A 23152-nucleotide genomic window follows, 5' to 3' on the forward strand; every position below is an offset into this window, starting at 1 on the left:
TTTCACGCTGCATGCACCGTAGAAAACCTGCTCCTAGGAAAACCCGACTTTAAATGCGTAGCGGTGCAAATATTTCTTTAGACGTTCATGACCGAAGTCATTTGGAATATAAAAATTCAGAATTAACTGCGCATAAGGTGAGGTCACATTCTTTCCATTTTATAATTTCAATTTGCTGGTAGATATGCCGCAATTAATGACAAGTCTTTGTTTATTGCAGAGCATGTTTGGCTGTGATATCGCTAATTTTTTTGAATGTGTTGTTTACATTTCTTTCTTTCTTACCAAGTCCGAATTTTGTCTTCTTCAGCCGGGATTACACTATTAAAGTGTGTTAAAAGATTTTTCATAAAACTGGAAAAATGGAACCAATAAGCTTGCCGGTTACATAATTTTGTAAAAGATCTTTTATCAAACTTTATAGTGTAAACCTGGCCTTACTATAGTTTTGATTCACAGAAAAGGGTGATTATATATATGAAAAGTGATATTATTTCAATACATCTATTTTATGTACGACTTCTGAGGCTCTATACGGCCTATTTGAGACCCTGTACAAGCAGTACAACTCGAAATATTCGAGATTTTTTTCGGCGTTCATTACTTGTAGTAAACTATGAATAAAAATTATCAGCTCAAAAAAAAAATTGAGCATCCTCAATGTCGCCGCAGCAAGTAGGTGTTGCCAACCTTCTACCAACTCAGGGCGCACTATCGTCGCTGATTCGACGCCAGATCCTTTGTACAGGCACGGTAAGAACCAGAGAGCACCGGTTACAGTGACCGCTGCTGTGCACCAGCGGACACTCACGTACAGCGGCGACCTCACTCTTGTACACTTGGTGAGCTCGTCATCGCCAAGGTGTGAAAACATCGAGAACAACGGGTTCCTAGCATGAGGACAGTCAACATGTATGAAAAAAAAGGAGAGGTTCTCTTGGAGGGACCTCCTGATGATCGTGCCTTTGTCTTAATACCATTTAAAATATAGTAAATGTGATTCTACTGTAAAAACCCACTCAAATGTGAATCGGATATCGAATGATCAGAAGCATCATACAATGACGATCGGTATTGATGACCTGCCTGCAATCCATCTACAACTGCATCGACGCTCACCTAAATAGGACATTTGAGAGCATTACATCAAGACGCATGAACCGACGACCAGGATCACCACCCTTCACCATGCTACGGCGATAAGGACATTCATGAATAATTTATGAGGTACCTCATTATACACTCATGTCCATAAATTAAGGATAATGCCAGCTCCGGCAAATAAAGGTTCAGAAACAAAACAAACGTTACTTATTCATAAAGCTCATTTATTAAGCAAAAGATAAAGAACAAAAACGATGGTGTATGTATGATACCATTCATAAAAACTATGATTTTTGCTCCCTGGAGCAATTGTAAAAAATATCTCCTTTACAAAAACTTACTATTACATGGTTGGTATGATGGTTAATACATTGTATGTCTCCCATGTGATGAAATAAGTCCGTACAACGCCTAGTCATGCTGAGTATCGAATTACCGATCTGATCTTGGGGAAGATTACTCCACTCAGCAAGCAATGCTCTCCGAAGTTCCGGTACACATGTAGGAGGTGGTTGACGGGCTGCAACTCGCTAGCCAAGCATGTCCCACACATGCTCTATCGGATTCAAGTCAGGTGAGAATGCTGGCCATTCCATACGGGTTATATCCTCAGAATCAAGGCATTCGTTTACGATGTTTGCTCGGTGAGGACGGGCGTTGTCATCCATAAACACAAATTCTGCGCCCATGGCACCCCTAAACAAACGTACATGTTGTTCCAGAATGATGTCCCGATAAATTTGGGCTTTCATGGTTCCGGTTTGAACATGCAGATCTGTTCTGAACCCAGTATAATTCCACCCCAAACGAGCAATGCTGCACCACCGTAACGGTGTCGTTCAATGATGTTGTCTTGGTGGTAACGGGTACCTGGCGTTCTCCATATGAAAGTCCGACGTGAATCAGACTGCAAGCTAAACCTGGACTCGTCGGAAAACATCACACAAGCCCACTGTGACGATGTCCACATTGCATGTTCTCTACTCCAGGCTAATCGCTGCCGACAGTGAGTTGACGTGAGCGGAACACATCTGACAGGCCTGCGAGCATATAGTCCAATATCTCCCAAACGTCTGTACACGGTTTTCCTTGAAACTGTGATACCCGTAGCTGCAGATAGCTGACGAGGCAGGTCGGATGCTGTGCTCCGTCTGCTTCTTTTGTCAGTTACTGCCAAATACCGGTCTTCATTCGGCGTTGTAACTCGGGGGAGACCTGTACTGTAACGTTTACTGACATTTCCGTTATCTTAGAATCGTTGCCAAAGCCTAGAGATGACACTTTGGGCAATTTCAAGTTCCTCGGATACTTCCATCTGAGTACGCCCACATTCCAGGCAGCCGATAATTCTACCACGTAAAAAATCATCCACATGCGTCCTCTCTGTGTCATAACTATTCGCTTATGGCACTGAGCGCCTTACAGAACTCTTGTGAACAATTTCACTTCTTTGCCACCATTCCTTATATACCCCCCTCTTACACTCTCGTCATTGTGACGTACTATCGGCATCATCTGGTGACTTCCTGAAATTTGCATATCATTCTTGCAGATGTGTGTGATAATTCTACAGGTGAAATTTTTACTTTAGATTTCGATTTCCGTGTGATTCTGAATTATCCTTAATTTATGGACACGAGTGTATTTTTATTTGTGCACAAAACCCCTTTTTTTTCTTTTTAAATTTTTTGCAGAGGCAATCTCCTGTTGTCAAACTATTAATTCCGCCATTGGTAAATTATAACGTGAGCAAAATTATTTGATTTTTTGTCAGTTGCAAGCATTTTACCTTGTGAGGATTTCACTTATGCAATGAATTAATAAAAGTGATTTTTATAAGTCTTGTTAACCCCACTGAGTTTCCGGATAGAAGTAATTCTTTTTCGTTTTTGTTGTCTTGCCATTTTTCACCTCTTTCCCCCTTCAGGTATTCTTCACTCTGGTGACAAATCCACATTTTATTTTAACATCACCGTTTAATAAAATTTCACCACATTCAACATCTCATTGGATTAAATTCTAAACACTATCCAAATACAGCAAAACCTCTCTTTTGCGGACAGCACTGGGAGAGAAAAATTCGTCCGTAAAAGAGGCTTGACCGTTAATCAGGCGTTTAGAATGCATACTTTTATTATATAAGGAGAAATTATGATTTGGCCGTAAAAGAGGGGTGACCGCATCTGGGGGGTTGTCCATTAAGGAGGGTTCTTCTGTATAAACGAAAGGCATTATCGCGTTACACGCGGATACGTCTTTTTCCCACAAAACCGTAGCTTAACTAAATAAGAAAACAAACTCGATGGAGAAACAGTAAAAGGGTTCGTGACATTACTATAGACAAAGAAGTATTTATGGCAAAACAAATCACTGGACAAATAAGAAATAACAGCCTTTCCTTCAACTTTTTTTTACCAGCTAATACGAGTTGTTTTGGTTTCTTTCACAGAAGTCCATTGAGCTGCGATGGATTCCTTCCTGTTTCCTCAGTAGTTTTTTTCCCCCAATCCTGAAATTCCTGGCAGATGTTTCGTGTGGAATTAAGGTTGTCGGATTTCTTGATCCCTCATTCTGATTACTACTGCCCTGCAAAAAAAATTTGCTGGACGGAAACGCCACTGTAAAAAACAATCGTGTTCCCACGTGAACCAGCTGACAAGTGAAATCTTTTCAAGAAAACTTTCCAAGTATCGATCAAATCAAGAATTTTTTTTTATTGAATCTCTGTTGATAAACAACACGCAACGCTGGTACTTTCCCACAGGATGTTTTACAAATGTTTTTCTCTTAGGCCGGCATTACACTTTAAAAGGTTTGTAAAAGTTCTTTGATAAAACTTGAAAAATGCAATCAATAAACTGTGATCGGTTGGATTGGCTTGAATGTAACCCATCAGTTTATTCGTTGTATTTTTCAAGTTTTATGCAAGCACTTTTATAAAACTTGAAAAATTTAACCAATTGGCGGATCAATTAAGTTCGCTCGAATGTAACAGATGTGCTTATTGGTTTCATTTTTCAAGTTTTATAAAAGAATTTTTATCGAAGTGTAAATTTTTTAATCATCAATTTTTTATAGTGTAATACCAGCCTTAGATAAATCAGTGGAAAATAAATAAATAAATAAATAAAATCAGGGGGGTTATAAGTACCAAATACCTGGGAATAATAATTGACAAACGATTGACATTTGTGCAACAACGCAATTATGTAATACAAAGAGCAGACGTAGCAAAACACACTTTAAAACGCATACTTGCAAGCAGATCAACATTGACTATCAAGAACAAATTAAATGTATACAAAATGGCTATCAGATCCATACTTTTATATGCTGCACCAGTGTGGCTCTACTCGAGCAATCAACACATGGTTAAATTAGAACAAAACAAAACAATAAGAGCTATGCTGGGAGCCAATTGGTTCATAAGGAATAGAAGTATAAGAAACGATATAGGAATGCCCACCATACACGCCTTTGCACAAAAGCTGGCTAATAATCTCTTCCAAACTCTTGAAGAGTCAGAATACCAACATCTTAGGGAAATATCCACTTACCCAAAAGATCAGATATCAGCTTTCTCCAGACCCAAAAACTTTCTGGTTATGAAAAGACCGGAGGTACCGGGATTGTGAAAAATGTATATAAGCAACTATATATAGTGTAAATAATTAGACCAACTGCAAAATATCAAATTTTGTAGATAATATATATTTAATCAAATAATCATAATTAACTGCATTTAATAACATAATCGCATTTATTAATATGATATGTGGTTGACGCTAAATATAAAAATGAGAGTAGGTAATATATACATTATGATGAATGATTAGTGTTAAAAGAATAGCATTAATTATAACTTAATGACGTCCTAACAGGCTGATGAAGTGACATTCTGTCACTGCCCTGTTGAGTGACACTTTCTGCTTTCTATTTCCCCTCCAGCCTACTTAAGTTTTTTTCCCCCCTAGATTAATAACCCAATATGGGTAATATTAAACTCTAAGTAGTTTAAAAATAAAACATATACAACCATGGCGAAAATCGCACTACTAGTCCAGGATGGCTAAGAAATGACTCAGGGGTATGCACTGTTTGCCAATTTCAGTCGGAACCCACAGGCCACTATGTCATATTTAGGATTTAGGATAAATCAGTGGAAACAGCCTAGTAGGTGTATGTAGAAATGAATGCGACTACCATTCTCTAAGGCCGGTATTACACAATAAAAGTTTGATAAAATCCCTTTTAAAAAACTTAAGAAATCCAACCAATAAATCTCATAGGTTACATTCAAGCAAATGCAACCGATAATCTTATTGGTTTAATTTTTCAAGTTTTATAAAAGTACTTTTAGAAAACTTTTATAGTGTAATCCCTGCCTAACTGAATTACGGCGTTGAATGTGATAATCCTCGGCTGATTTCAAGATTTTTTTTTTAAATATAAACAAATCATAAAACACACACACACACACACACACATGTGCAAATGCATGTATACAAAAACACTGAAATATTTCAGTAAATCCTTCTAGCAGGTCTAAAAGGGGTTATAATTGCATATGGTTCAGACACTAGCTTTTTATAAAGATTAGACATGTTATATTGTATCTTCGTTTATGTGTTTACGATTACAATATAAGTTGAATAATGAAATTAGTCATTGTGGCAGTCATAGGGTTATATAATTAAACTAGCTGCTACCCGCGGCATCGCTTTCGTGGATTCGGTAATCTGAAAAGTGCTCGGTGACGATTACTCCAGATAATATTTGAACCCCTCATGACCCCCTTAGGGGTTGAATTTTCAGAAATTCTGTCTCAGTGAGTCTTTATATTATGAAACACGTGTGACGGATACAAATAATAATCAAATTTCATATTTATAGCTTCCGCGATTTTGGCTCAGTGATGATTTTCCCATAATAACCTTTGAACCCCCTTTATGACTCCTCTTTACAAATTGAATTTCGAAAAGTCCTCTTCTTAGTGAGTCTCTACATACTGGTGATTATTAAACTACAAAATGTAATAATCACCAAATTTCATATTTATCGCTTTAGCTGTTTCGGCTCAGTGTGATTTCTCTAAATATCTTTTGAACACCGTCATGACTCCTTTAGGGGAGGGGGTCAACAAAAATCAATAGAAATTTGATTCCCAAATCTAGATGTGAACATTTTTCTAATTCAAAATTTATATTTATTTCAAGTGCTGTTGTTGTTTTTCTTCGCAATACAGGCAGAAAAACTTTATTATAGCTGAAGGAAAAACAATCTTTAATGAAAGACCCGATCGATTCAAATTTATTTTTAGTTCAAATAATTTCTATCTGGAGAGACCGCCCTGAAAGGTAGATAGATACTCATTCATATGCAAAGACTTACTCGTATTTTTCTGTGTATTGCAAAGAATGGAATACGATATAAACTAATACACATTTCATCAGAAATATATTGAATAAATTTATTCCATTTAATTTGCAAAATCAAATATATGTATATCTAATATGCAGGATGCATAGCAAACAAGGGTATGGCATTTTACTGGCGAACCGTTAATCCTAGAATCTACTTCCAGTTAGAAAAAAGTTTTCACAATACGTGGGGGGATGGGGGGGGGGAGGTTGTATAGTTATTAAAATAAAGAAAGCAACCTTTTATGCAGCTCCTGCGTGCCCCAAAACCCAATTAGAAAGTTGTTGCCGGTCTTTTCAGATGCCAACAAAAACATTCCATGTGTCTAAGTGCAATATTCACTGAGACATTCAAATTCGGAAAACGGAGGAAAGTTGGCGAAAAAACAGCTCCAAACCCATTTAGAAAGTTGTTTTCCCTGTCTCTCCAGTTGCCAACAAATACATTCCATGTGTCTAAGTGATATGAGAACTCTGAGTGAAAAAAGACCTCTCCAGATGGCGAAAAAACAGCTCAATGCTGCTATAGTTTTACCCGCATTTAATGCTGTTTTTCCTGAACTTTCCTCCGCTTTACGAATTCGAATATCTCAGGGAATATTGTACTTAGAAACGCGGATTTTCTTCTTTTTTTGGCATCAAGAGAGACAGGGCAACAACTTTGCCATTATCTTCTTGAGCACAGGGTGTCCGTATGAAAAGTTAACATTGTTATTTTAATAACTACACAACCCCTTGAAACATGCATGCCATACCTGAATACTACACACATTATTTGAAAACTTTTTCTAGTTGGAAGTATATCTCTGTGATCGACAATTCGCCTATAAAATAGCATAACCTCTGTTTATTATTCACCCTGTATATACGGGATATCCTGTTGGACATCCACAGATAATTACCGAAAATTTTGGAAAGTCGGGGTTCATTTCGGTTCCATCATTCAGTGGAAAGTACAACCACGCGTAGAGGACTATGCTGTATATACTTGTACTCCCATACAGGTAAATCGAATGGTTTTTTCTTATTGTTTGTTTTCATGGCATTAGAATAGGTACTTATGCATTACATTTTTTTTCTAGATCCGGTGGAAAGTTGACCGTTCCTTTATGTCGCTCGTATATGGAAACACTGTCTAAAGATTGCAGCAAAATGACTAGGAAAGGTGCATTACAAGGATATGGGTTTGGAGGAACTCCAGAAAGTCCTTGAAAAAGGTTACGTTTTTATAAAGAAGATATATCAGGTATGTTTTTATTCATGACTTTTTAGTAATTTTTAACGTTAATCTCACACTTAATTATAATCACTTCATTACTCTAGCAATATATTTTGGTGTCGCATTTTATAACTATAGATTGATTTCTAGGTTTATCATTTCGACGAATCTCGGGATGGTCTTTTTGCACCATACGCTAACGCATTCCTCAGTATCAAGCAAGATTCCAAAACTATGCGACAAATGAAGATAAAGAATCGTACGTGAAACAATATCAGCCAGTTTAAGGCATACAGTTAGAGCAGGGAAACATCCAAATCAATCCAGGTCGTGGACAAGTGACGAAACTATGCCTAAATCGGTTCAATTATTATTTAATAATTATTAGTTTTTCAAATCTCTAACTTGAAAATAAGTGAAACCACTAAATGTATTTTTTATGATCATATAGAGTCAGTGATAAATAAACGATTTTTTCCGACTTCTGGGGTTACTGAGAACAAATCACAGCTGTCATACGTGACTAAAGCCTCCGATTTTTACATGATGAACGATAATGCGATCGAGGTATTTATTTTTAATAAGTATAATATACTACTACTACTATTCGTCATAAAATAAAATTTCCTAAAATATTGAACTTTGATTTTACAAACGCGGATGGTGGCGAACGACCATAAGAGCGGAGGTCCGGACCTGGGCTTCCCCCGACTGTGCATGACGTCTTCACGCGTCAGATCATAAACATAAAATCATATATCCCCTTTGGGATGGGTCGGATAAGTAAAGCTAGCTTACCAAACTAAAATACAAATTTACTATATTTATTTGTTTTTTTTTGTTTGTAGGTCAAGGATTTGAATCTGCCAAATGTTGATGTTGCAACTACTACTACTAAACCCCACATGCACCTCATCCAAATTCCTCTTCGGAACTTCTGACGAATTGGTACATGTTGGAACGTGCGTGTACGTGTAGTGAACCCGACGTGGAGTTTGTCTTTGTTTAATTCTTGTTATGAGTAGTGTGCTGCCATCTGCCATTAATTTTTCTAACTATGAGCGAAATGTCGTGATTGAATAATTGTATCGTTTAGGGCTCGCTGCTCTCTGTTGCGATACTTTTTAACGGGGAGATCCATCCAACCATCTGTAAAATATGCATAAAAGTATATTGAATATATTGTAAAGAATTGTATATATACCCACGGCTGATAATTGTCTTTTTGTTCTTCACTAATTATTTCACCCCTGAATAACCCGTCACGTACCTCTATTGCTGGGCGCACAAAAGATTAAGAACTCATTTATAAAATTAATTTAAAAGACTGACAAAATAAAATCACTTGACCTCTGAAATAATTCCGAGGGAAATCGAATAATAAAAGCGCCGTTAATTGGAGGCCATTTCATTTAAATGAGAGAAATTCATGGTAATTGTCATTATAGAAAATGCGACTTTAAATCTCAAACAATTAAATTAAGACTTTAGAAACAGTTGGAAAAGTTTGAGAAATATTTCTTTTTTAATTAAAAAAAATCACAAAAAAACTCTAATTTGACGCGAAACTTCGTTAATGAGTGAAATAATTGCTCTTTGATGTTAGAAGTCGGTTTTCGATCTTTCACGGAGCAACTATTTCAATTTATTTCGGAGAATGAATTTTTCACAGAGAGAATAAAAAAAAACCACTCGAATGACATCCAAAGGGGAGACTAAAAATGGAAATTCTTAAGACATTTTATATATTTTCCGATTATTTTTCTATAAAAATCAAAAAAAAAAAGCTATTTGTAGGGAAATGAATTCTCCACGAGGTACGAGAGACCGTAAGGAATGAAAGTGTTTCCATTATCGTTTCATAAGATCGAAAAGAAAATGTTTCTTGTGGGAAACGTGCGAAATGTTACAGAAGAAAATTGATCTAGGAAAAATCCTTTTTTTTCATTTATATTTCTGTGTTATTTCCTTCTTCTCTGCCAATCATCGAACCTAAAACATTCAGAGCATTTTCAGAAATCCACGTACTTATGAATAAAAAAAAATAATAATATTTGTAAAGTGTTTCCATTTCTATCCTAAATGACATATTATTGATATGTTTCTCGGAGCTTTTTAAAGAAAAATCGCTTGAAAATTTTGTTGGAATGGGGAAAAATTCAGTATGTTAAGAGATTTGTTTTGTATGACATATTTTTCGTTTCGAGGATGTACATGAACCTACTTTAACCCCTTGAGGGGGAAAAGCGCTTTATTTTCTACAGTATTTAATGGAATTTACTTGATTAATTTTTAATGTCTTGGTCTTATAAATGTGAAATATGGTAAAAATTTCGTGGTTTTTTTTGCATTCCTGATGGAAGGTATGTGGTGGTTTAGTGGCGTAACCACACACACACACACACACACACACATCAACCCTTTAAAACAAGGATGTACAACTTTTAGGAGAAAGAGCGGGCAGCGCTTCATTAATCTGACAAAGTGTCGCTTGAGATTTAATTAAGCGGTCTGGAATCTGTAACTATGCTGCAGTTACGCAAGTGATGTGTAAGAGTGCTGGGGTCGCTTAAATAATCAGTAAACGTGTCGTGAGTCAAGCCGAAGAACTGGAAATGTGCTGTTGACCATTTAAGTAATATGGAAATATCCCACAAGCCGTGTAAGACCTTTGGAACTGTGCCGCGGGTCACTTAGATAATCTGTAAATGTGTCAAGTAAAGTTCCCGATGTGTCGTGGACTATTTAAGTGACACGGAAATGCCCCAGGAGTCGTAAAAGACATCTTGGACTGTGCCGCGGATCATTCAAGTGATCTGTAAATGTGCAGAGGGGCGCTTAAGTTTTCTGAGAATGCGTGGGTGCTTATGCCGCGGGTTACTTAGTTAATCTGGGAATGTACCGTGGGTTACTTAGATGATCTCGAAATATGCCGCGAGGAAAATGTACACCAAATCATTTAAGTGATCTTGAAATTTGTCACAGAGCACTTGAGTGATCTGGGAATATGCCGCGGGTCACTCAAGCGACATGAAACTGTCAAGTGTTTCACTTGAATGATGTCTTTATGTTCCGCTCAGTTCATTTTTACAAAATTAGATTTAAGGTCGCGGATGTAATCAAATGACTAAGAGGGCCACATTCGGCCCATGAGCCATAGTTTGAGCATGTACGCTTAATAACAAGATATTGATAAATCTTCAGAATGTACATAGTGATAATTATTTATGATTGCATTGGTAAATATTAATAAAAAATGAATTTTTTCAATATCTTTCAGGTTACTCAAAAAATATAATGACAAATCTGATACTTATTATGATTCTATTTCGTACGACTCTGTATCCAACCAATACTGAACATAAAAAAATGTGTGAAAGGATATCATAAAGTACAGAAAGTTATCTAGTAACTTAAAACTATTATCTATTCAATATAAATTTTATAAAAAAATGTATACAAAATTTATTAATATCATTCTTTCCTTCACAAATCATGAACTTTCTGAAAACATATGGCTCCCTTCTGATGAGAACACAGAAGCACTTTACGAGTACTGCAATAGTAATTGTTCAGAGCGTGCGCGCGGATTCTCTTTGGTACTACAAAAGGCACAACTTTGTGATGTACACTTCACTGGTGCATGGATGTTACGTTTTCGCTCTTTTTCTTCAGAAAAAGAGAAAGACACCAACCTCCCAAAAAAGTCATATTTTAGTCTCTCCACTTGCAAGCATAGGTCTAGTTCTTAGGTCTAAATGGGCGATGGTTTACCCATGACACCGATTAAAAATCTTCGAGAAAATATATAGACATTTTCAATCATTTTCCGTTGTTCTATGATTTTAGTAAATAAGAGAGATATGTTGCTGAAAAATTCATAAGTTTTGTAATTCTTGTTGATCACTTCTTTTTTTAATAAAAAAATTTATGAGGAAAAATCAAAATTTTTCATCTCCGTGCAGTTAAAATTTGTTCACGTTGAAGTCAATGAAAGAAAAAAACAATTTGGGCTGCTATCTAATTGCTTTATTGAATGTTAGAAAATAAAATTCCCAATCAACCGCCCCTAAACCACCGCCCAGCTGAGGAAAACTTTTTTGAGTTTTCCAGCCACACCACCAATCTTCAAATGGTTAATGAACGTTATTTCTAATTATTTTTTAAGAAATTTAGATGCTTATGCATAACTACGTATTTCAAGTGCTATTGTTTAGCGAAAGAGTTTGCAGATACATATGACTAAAACATTTTCTGTATAAATGTGGACCTAATGTTATCGATTTTACTAAAAAGTGCGTGATAAAGTTACTTTACCTATACTAAGATCAATCTTTCGTGCCTACGTCACGTGGAATTGAACTATACAGTGCTCCATACACACGTAAGGCAGAGATATCAGAACTACAAAGCTGTCTCATCCTTCATCTTTGCGCAAAAGTGTGATGTCAAATTATCGCTTTAACCAATTGCTGTTCGCTATCCTGCTTTTTTTAACGATGTCCATCTCGACAACCCTGTTATTAGCTCAAAGATGGATGACAGGTCCGCTCCCCTTTGAAAGCGCCTTAACCTAAAGGTTTCTACACAACTTCTCAGGTTTACATGGCATGTGTACAACCATGCAGACAAACCTGGGGTGTACCACCTTCTGACACTTAATAACCAATCATTCATACGTATGAATCACGTTAAGAATCGAGCTCCGAATGCAACCACGGTGTGATTGTTAAAAGTTATTCTTAAAGTCACGTGACGATGGACAGACCGATAAATTTCCCTTTTTGGGGAATTTGGCCTTGACCAATCAGCACCCAGCTAAAAATTAACAACAACTTGTTGACAAGATGGGGAGGAAAAGAAATTTTAGAGGAAAAACTTAGAGGACTTAGCCTGAAAAAATAGAGGAGATTATTTCAGTAAATGTGAATACGGTTGAGAAGAAATGATAAATACATAATATTTTTTTAACATGTTGCAGTAAAAAACAAACATATCCATACTTAATCATCCGATATGATTCGAATCAAAGATTCATCCCACGTTCACGGGGATGGTTCCCTGCCACCCTCCATGAAGAGGGGCTATGCTATATATGTTACGGCGAAAGTGATAAAGAGCTGTTATTATATGAATAATCACCGGCCATTTCAGTAAGTTTGATAAATTTTGCTCATATACTGTGAATTTATCACATTTGTAGGTCATTATGCATAATCGTCAAACCATGATTAATGCGATAAATGAGTCATCGTTGTATTTATATTATGTATGTAAGTGAAGATAACATTACAAGACTAACAATAATTTTTATAATATGCTTCATGTTTCTTTAAATTAATTGCCATGATGAATTGAACGTGGTGATGTGCATGTATTGCATAGCTGCTTCGTGGTCAATAATATAATGATCAGATAATACATCAATATAAAAAATGGCCATCGCTTCTGTAATGTTGGCTTTTTTGCGTACACCGAAGCATGTGAAAAAAACAAACGTAGCAGCGTTAATATAATTTATGTACAATTATATTTCGGCCGATTAAAGCTTTATCTCACATATTTTGTGGAAGAAATTCAATTTTGTCTAAAGTTTTAAACTAATGAAAAATTTCAAATTTACAAGTTCCCATAATATGAAAAAATTCTATTTACAACTCATCGTTTATGATATTTATGGATTGAAAATTTGAGAATTATGCATAATCACTGGTAAATGTGATAAATGTAGCAAAATTTATCAAACTTTATCGAAATAATCCAATATTTTATCACTATCATCAACGTATATGTGCCGTATATAGACTCCAACACTGATTACAACTCTCCCACACAACCTTCAGATAACTTTTCGATATAACTTAAAAAGAGTCTGACGAATTCCTTATTTGGAAATGAAAATGCATTGTTAATTTTTTTCCTTCATTTTTTAAAATATGAATCATAAAAAAAACTTCTATTTAAGAAAGAATTTGAGTTACCTTTCATGGAAGAAAAAATTTGTTTACTAAGAATCGAGGTAAGAAGGGGGTAACCTCAGTTCTTAACTCGATTCTTAACTACGGAAAAATTCCCTCTCGATTCTTAACTAAAGATCAAATCCATAGTTAAGAAGCGGATTCTTATCAAGAATCAGAAGGTGGTACATCTGAACGTGTGTAGGGAACATACGGTACATCTGCGCAATTCTTTTTGATCCGAACAGGTGACCCGAGCGAGTCAGTTTCTTCACTCAATGCGCAATATGGGTAGGTATGCGAAAATTTTGGAGTGCAAAAAAAAGTTTCTTCCCATTCAGCGTCATTAGTGCCAAATTGACATCTTGTTAGAACTGCAATTGCACAAATAAAACATTGCGATAGAGAAAAAGAGGAAAAAATCATTTACAATCAGTAATCTTCAAAGGTCATATCTCCTTCTCCGCTTTTTACGATATATACGTTATATTTTTATGATGTCTGTCGCGCTGCTAATGCACTGAAGAATTATTCTATTGCACATATAACGTAATTCTTGAAAAATTATCATTTTTTGTTCTCATCACATTAATTTCATCGTTCAGTGCAGGAATTCCCAAACTTTCTACTTTTTTGGCATTCTTATTGAGATTACTAGTAGTATGAGGACGAGTCACGATTCTAATGTATTGTCAGGAAAGGATTCCATGCTGGATATAAACTAATTTGAAATCCTGCATATTCAACAAATGATCATAAGTACAGAATTTGCTCCTATGCCAGAAATGAAATCGGCTTTTATTGTACAGAGATTATTGGTGTGTGTATTCAACATATCTTCTTCTCTCTCTCTCTCTCTCTCTTCTCTCTAAATGTATCAAAATTTGCGATCGGGAAAGGTATTTGAAATGTTCAACCGACAGAACTTCATCTTTGCTTTCGTTTCGATCCATTATGTAATGTATCACAAAGCATTAAGTGGGAATAAATAACTATGAAGAAACGAATCTTTCCTTTAAGATAAATTATGGAAAAGCCGCGTCAGCATAATTCCCGTCATGAATAAAGAAAATGGTCATTACGGCTAGACGGAGACCTAATTTACGATACTCATAAGCCAAAAATGTGTTGGTTCTGCACATTGGACTATTCTGGGATTATTTTGTTACTGAGTCCGTGACATTTTTTGTAAGTATCTGTTAATCCCCCTTGTGTTGGTCCTAGACTAATAGCCATCATCCACCATTTTTGATGTAGGTCTCTTCTAAATATTTCCCATTTTTCTCTGCTGGAATGTTTGCCGTCTCCAGCCACGTTTCCGATCTTATCTCTCTATTGTGGGTGATAGTAAGGTGCTTTGCATCAGTCCGGGGCTGTGAGTGGTTTTATCTATCTATCTATCTCTATTGTGGGGAGAGTGTCTTCTTGGACGTTTAATATTTCCAGGCTACCAATTCAGCGTATTCATGGTCCATCTGTTGCCTTGTCTTCTTGCAATGTTTTCTATATAATTCTTCTATTTCAAATTTTTAATTCCTTCTATGACATCATACACTTTTGTTTGGATTCTTATCCAAATGATTCGTTTGTTACATTTCTTCTTGTAATATTGTATCCAAGAACACAGAGATAAGAATCAGTAATTATGTAATTCATTCTTTCGTAAAGGTGTTTTCCCCCATTTCTGAAATGTATGTTTAAAACGTATGCGTTTTTGGAAGAAAATTTTTCTCAAGTTGGAGGAGGGTGGCGGAAATTATGTGATTCATTGACCCCCCCCCCCACCCGGAATCTCTAAGACGACCTGGGTTATGTGTGAAATGCACACACTAGTCAAAGTGGAAGAGCTCTAACAGTTTTGAATACTGCAATATAGCTTACCGATAAGACCAGATACATCCCGCTTTACGTCTTCTGCAGATTTCAAGGCGTTCCCAAGGGATGGAATCATCTAGCGTTTATTTATAAATCACAATTGTTTACAAGGATGACCATAAGTGCATCAAAATCTGGTAAATTAAAGATGGTAAGTAATGAATGATGATCGTGTAGATATATTTCGAAAGTTCACACACATTTAATGATATAAACTTGAATCTGTTTTTTCCCCGAGGATGGATTGTTAAACTAATATATGTTACATACTTAGATTTTGGTTCATAGCCTTAATAATATATAGCAGAATGTGTTATATTAAAATTTTTTTCGTAATGATAAAATGAATAGATTTTTAGATGTCAAACTTAGCATTCTGCATAAAACCAGTTTAAAGTTTATATTGACGGACTACTTGTACGTGAAAACGCAACCATGAAGTGGACGTAACTTCAATTCTAAGGGCCATATAAATAAAATAAGGCCTGTTTTTGAATTACAAAACAAATAGGGTTTTCATAAAAAATTTAAAAGAACAATAAAAAATCTATGTTTTCTTTCAAACTAAGGTTTTTTCAACATAGTCGGATTGATCAAGACCGCCGTCATGTTCATTTGCAGATTATTCCTAGTCATGATAATATAGCGTCCCATGAACCAGAGACTGGTGGGCGTGGAATGGACATGCCTTCCACATGGCGCATCACCATTTCGACGTACCAATGAGATTTGATCACACATTTCTTTACCAGCTCTCAGTTGCTCGCAATTGTTTTATTCGTCTTGCCACGATAAGTATCTACTTTCTGAGAATGATCAGCGAGCCGCAGCTGAAGTTTCACGGGCGATCCCTGCTCGGTGCTTGACCTGGAAGCCATTTTTTGAGATTCATTCATGTTTATGCTCAAATGTGTATTCTTTAACACTTCAAACCACTGTCGGCCAGCATCTAAAGTTTAAGTTTAATGATTATTTAACGGTATCCTTTAGAATATATCCAATTCCATAGATAGGTCACTTGATACACCGTGTACCGCGGAAACGATGGAAGTGGCCAGGGCATTATGGCAGGAAGTTTCCTAAACGAATTACTAAGCGAATGGGAAAATGTAAGCAACTTTTCCCTTTACCTTTTACTTCCCATTTGTTTCTCCCGCTCAAATAAATTGCTTCGTCCTAAAGGAGAGAATCGTGTTCCTCTGTTTCTCAGAAATCCCTTGCAGCTGTTTCCAAGGAATTAAGCTTGTCGGATTCCCTTATTCCAGATTATATTGCGGGGGGAAATAAAACTTATTGTGTTCTGTTCGTTCGTAAGAACGAGTGGAATTCTCGATAGCATCGCGCCCGCGATACATGTAATCAATGACGCACTATCTCCGAATAACGCAATCGCGATTCGTGTTTCCTGCACGTGATTTCTAATTTATAACAAAACGGTACTATGGGTTCAATTAAAGTATTGGATCTTCAATCGCAAATGCGCAGTTTTAGCAGTTACAGAGTGATTACTTTCAAACAAATAAAAGTTCTTGAATCGCAAAGTAAATGCGGTAAATCTGCAGGCTGTCACAAATTGTTTGCACACATTGGATATCTCTGCAACCGTTCACTTTAGACACATACTTCCAATTACAAAAAGGTTTCAAATTACGTGCGGTTTCTCAAAATGCCTTAAATTTCCCAACGGGTTGCATACATAACAAAAAAAAAGAAAAATCAACATTCTATGTAGATCCTGTGTGCTAAAACTTTCAATTAGTGAAACGTAAATGCGGTTCTTGAAAGTCATATGCAGAAAAATCTCATATTTTTGAACGCAATATTACGGGCATACTTGACTGATGTTTCCAGCATTTATTTATGTATTACTAACGATTGAACGCGTCGTTCAGAAATTGCGAGACGTGAATTGAATTCTAAGATGCAGAATTGTTATTTATTATTAACAAAAAAATTTAAATGGCTGTTCATTCTATTTGTGTACAGCCCCCTAAAAATGGCAACTTATGTGCCGATGAAAACTTGCCAACACAGTGATAGATTTCCAAAACACAGTGATTTTATGTATTAAATATTTTGATAAACATTGCTCTTTCTAAAATATGAATTTTTTTTTATGGTACATTATTTACAGACCGAGATCTATAGGATGTCCCATAAATTCGTAAATAATTTGAAAATTCATTAGAAAATTGAAGGGAGTGGTATATTTTTGAATGGGGTTTAAGAGTTATTCTCACGAAAGATGATTATTCTGTACGGAAAAAAAAATAATTTACATTTTCGTCTATAGAAAGCGCTGCAGGAAAGCAAATCACAGAATTCTAGACCTGAACGACTTTCCTTTGATCTCTGCGGTGTCCGATGCATTCGTAAAGTTTCAGTCGGCGATTCGTGGCTCAAGTAAAACAGTTCATCCACAGTGTTTTTATCCAACAACACCTATAGCAGAAGGACTCCGCGCAGAGCTCGTGACGTCACTGAAGAAGGTCATCTTACCTATAGCCATTGGATATACTACAGAAAAGGGTAAAGATAGCGCATGCGTCGGTCTGCTGTATCCAGTGGCTATAGATGAGACGACCTTCTTCAGTGAGGTCACGAGAGTCGATCTCCCCGTTAAAAAGTCTCGCCACAGAGAGCAACAGGCCTACAAATAGTACAAATATACAGTCACTACACATCACTCACTTCACTTCTGAGATATAGATGGCAGCACTGAAAAATCATACACAACATTAGATACTCAGACTGTTAGGTACACACACTTACAATTCCGGCACAACTCGCTAGGTAGTAAATTGCCTATGGCGATAGACCTGAGTTGTGTTCGGTATAAAAAAAAAAAAAAGTGAGGTCGCGAGCTTCGCGTGGAGCAGATGGCCACATGCATATAGAAATGTCCTTCCCACTTGTTAACACAAGATTCATTGAAAAATTGGTTATTTGTCTTTCATTTGTCAGTTATTTGTCATCAAATAACCAGTCTTTCAATGAATCTTGCATTAACAAGTGGAAAGGGCATTCCTCTATGCACACGGGACAGTATAAAAAGTTTATAAAGTTTAGGAAAAAATGACCGTGGTGCGACAAAAATGTTCAACGTTAAATACATTTCTAGATTTTAAGTAACTGCACCGTCATTTGAAAACTTCTCTGAAGTTAAAATATGCTTCTAAAGTCAACGGTTGCGGAGATATCTGCCGTGCAAACAACTTAGGACAGCTTTGTATTGTACAAGTTCATTATACTTCCTTGTAGTTGCATTCGTTTCTAAAGAAGAAGACATAATGGATTTATATGAGCTTGGTAAAGCTATATTCGAAAGGTAGTTTCATCTGCTAAACTATTCATTTCTTTGGGCCCCGTAATAATGTCTCTGGGATTTTTATGATACTCTCGAGGAAAAGTTTCCGCTATGAACACATCACTCTGCTCTCTAGAAAATGGTCGTTCTATTTTCATTCTATCCGGATGGCTACTCGAAATCGTACTTAAGAACATGCGTTAAACTTTTATTTTTTTTTCTTCTTTTTGGGTAATTTCTCATCTTAAATAAATTATTCGAGTAATTTTTCCTCCTCCCATTTTTTTCATGAGCGAAAAGCTTCCTTCCCCTTAACTTTTACACGCGATTTGAGCGTCAATCATAGTTTTCGGAGATTAACCAAGCTTGCGTGGGAAAGTCAAATGATGATACATAGACGTACGTTTTCACTCTCGCTATTCCGTTTAAAGAGGATAAGAGTGACTTACAGACGGATATTTTTGTGTGATGAGATAATTTAAGAAAGAGAAATGCCATTAGGTGAGACGTCTTTCATTTTTTTTATAGCTCATGCTTCAACATGAAACGATGGGTTTGATTACGCAGGGTGTCCATAATTAAAGCCCACCTATTCAGAACTGCCTGTAGCCAGCTCCTGCTAACCAGATCATGGCCCGCTGCTCTGTCTCAATGAAGAGATACAAGCAGTTATATATCACTCCAGGCATATATCACTGACTGAACATCCCTCTATGATTTTTGGCAATTTTTTACTTCATTCTTCGCACACTTCATCATTGATATCAGCAGATTCGCCGCACAGTTTCTTAAATACAATTTCGTGACGCACATGAAAATGATCCAATTAATTGTAACACAACTGCGTCTATGTGGTAAGTTATTCTGTCTTCGGAAATTCATTTTTTTTCTTAAAATAAATGCTCGATTTCGGTTTTTCAGCCATTCTTCGTGGCAATGTTCCCTTTGCTTTGAGATTGGAATATATTTGTATCCTCTCGACATTTCATTTGCAAGAACATGAACTTTCGATTTGCATTTTTCACTGTTTCGATGACATCAATTTTTACCCTTCAGAATCTATTCTCGTAGTGACAGAGAGAGAGAAGATTACTAGGGCTAGCCATTTAGAAAAGCATTAAATCACGTAAAATTTACTAGCACAACCAAAATACTGACATCAGAATTGTAAAAAATTAGCAAACTTCAAACAGAAATTTCATTGAAATGTAACCGAAAAGTGGATCAAAATATTAAAACTTCTACCATCTGGTGAGCATAATTTGAAATTAAATTGCAATAATAGGTTCCCGTACAGGTATTTTAGTCGAATGGAATGAATGATAAAAATGTTGTCCATATATAATCGTATCTGAGGGTGACCGTTAAGGTCATGATTTCATGTTTTTTTAATTGGCCAGCTCCATAAATCGTCTCTATCACTAAGAGAATGGATTCTGAAGGGTAAAAATTGATGGTATCGAAACAGTGGAAAATGTAAATCGAAAGTTCATGTTCTTGCAAATGAAATGTCGGGAGGATGCAAATATGTTCCAATCTCAAAGCAAAGGGAACATTGCCACGAAGAATGGCTGAAAAACCGAAATGAAGCATTTATTTTAAGAACAGGGATGTCCGCATCTGAAGGGTAATCGGACTGTATCATCATTTTGAATATAAATATCCCAAGTCATTATATTATTTACCAACTATTTCTTACATTTAGTCCATTTCTTAACTTATAAATTGTAAAATGAGTACAAAAATACACCACACGCGCATTCCTGTGACAACACTATGAACATGACAACATACTGTGACAACGCATGAGAGTTCACTCACTTAAAACCGAAAATAAGCACTTAAAGTGTAAAAAAAAAACACGTTTCCTGTGCTGCTGGGGTCTGCTAAAAAAATGCTCGAACAGTGACGTCACGCAGTTGCTCGGAGAGTGCAATTATTTAATCATTATACTTCCCTAATAGTTAGGAAAATTCATTGCAGATGGCAGCGCTACACATAACAAGCATCACACCGAAACAAACTTCACGTTATGTCCACAACACGTACACGAACATTCCGGTATATACCAATACGTTAGAAATCCCGCACAGGAATGTGTACGAGGTTCATGCACGGTTGAGTAGTAGTAGTAGCAGCAGCTCCGAGACCACGTCCAACTGAACCAAGGCGGCAAGAACGACTGACTTCAGAGGGACGAAACAGCCTTTATTATACAGCCCTGGGCAGAGTCACCCCTAGACAAACACAATGGCAACGTATTTCCATAACATTAGTGAGGTGTTCAGCGGGTCTGTGAGAAATGGCCCTCGTGGAATTAATTCCTTGCTATCGAATCACAAGATTCCCATACGTTCAGGATTGGTTCACTTGAGTTAATGAAAAATTCTAATTCTATTAAAAACCCTGAATAATTCAACTCGATTATACAACGTAAAAATAGTGAATGATATCAAATTATTTATGGCTATAAATTCCCCGGCGAAATGTCGGACCGTTACTGAAAGGGCCACGAAATCAAACACGAATATTAGCCTGATTTATAAGATCCAATTATTTACGACGAACCATAAAAGTCACCGGCAGAATTTCAATTTCAACAGCTGCTCAAAGACTCCCCTTTTTTCCCCTTATTATGACTTTTTATGGCTTTCAGATTAAATTTTGAAAGTTGCAAAATTCCATTACGATACATAGGAAAAAAAAAAAGTTCTCTTTCGAAGAAAGAAAATATGTTCTTAATGGAATTCTCAATGCGAAAAAAAATGAAAACTTAATTTTCAAGTTCTCTTTCAGATTCATTTTTCAAAGGAAGAGAAGAATTCTCGTGAAATAATTTATTACTATTATTATTATAAGAAGCATTGATCTTAAAATAGCTTCATGCACTTGTCCCATAAAGGGATGACGTAACAAGATTTGAAACTTCGAACGTCTTTTTGGAGGAAATTTTTAAAATATTCTTCAGTTTTCGTTCCGTGAAACATGCATAAAAGTTTCTCATTATTAGAGCCCGGATTGTATGCACAAAAAAAGTGGCAAAATACGCTATAAAAATATGCGAATACGCACTAGAAATGCCAAAATATACTGTAAAAATATTCGAATATGCACTAAAAATGCCAAAATATACTGTAAAAATATTCGAATGTGCACTAAAAATGCCAAAATATACTGTAAAAATATTCGAATGTGCACTAAAAATGCCAAAATATGCACTAAAAATGCAAAAATATGTATTAAAAACCCCAAAGAATGCATAAAACACGAAATATACATTTTAAAAAAAACCGAAATATGCGCTAAAAAACCTGGAAAAGGTTAAAATTCCGAAATATGTAATAAATAAGTAATTATAAATAAGTAGCAAGAAATGAGAAAATAATGCAAATAAATTAACGCATAAAAAAATCGCCACACACAAAAAAAAGCAGATATGTTTTAACTTGCATATTTTCTAATTCTTTGTGAGTATTTATTTACAAGAAATATGCTGACATATGTATAATACTGCAATAACTTCCACATATTTTTTATTTAGGCATTTTTTTAATCTGAAGTTGGTTTCAGTTGCTTAGTATTGAGATTTAGTAAGATATCCAATATATCAGACACTATTTGTAAAAAAAATTGAACACTTCTGACATACCTCTAGAAATAGTCTAACAGTAAAACGGATGATGTTCGGAAAATACAGTATCACAAACATTTCTACTAATTCACAAAACCCGTCAATGGAAATAAAACCAATGTTATGAAAATGTTATCAGCAAAATGAGCGTAAATAAACCTTCAGAAATAATGCATTATTGCTAAAAAAGACCAAAATTTGCATTTGCATGTATAATCCGGACTTTACTTAATACTTATTATACTATATGAAGATATAAGAGTGGACCAAAATGCAAACGGAACAGGAGCCACAGAATAAAATGATATAGTTTATTTCTCAAACATAATCTTTTCAAAGCTACGCAAGCACTTGTCCCACTGTTTCACGAAGCACCTTCGTCGTCCTTTGGCTGAGACTAGAACCAGTTTCGAACATTTTCTATGACTTTGCTGTCCGAGTAAAAACGGCGATACCTCAGCATTTTTTTTTTTCAGCGAACCAAAAATGCGTAAGTCACGTGGCGATAGATACGGGCTTGTACAATGGTTGTTCTAACACTGTCCACCCAAAACTGTACCAACTCAACGTGCTCTGCGAGCAGCCGTATGAGGTCATGCGTTGTCATGCAGTACGTATGCCCCCACAATGCCCTACATC

The sequence above is a fragment of the Pholcus phalangioides genome, unplaced genomic scaffold (assembly GCF_987345545.1).
Source record: "Pholcus phalangioides strain wild (caught in Gottingen) unplaced genomic scaffold, Ppha-v1.0 ptg000013l_1, whole genome shotgun sequence".
Taxonomy (NCBI): Eukaryota; Metazoa; Arthropoda; class Arachnida; order Araneae; family Pholcidae; genus Pholcus; species Pholcus phalangioides.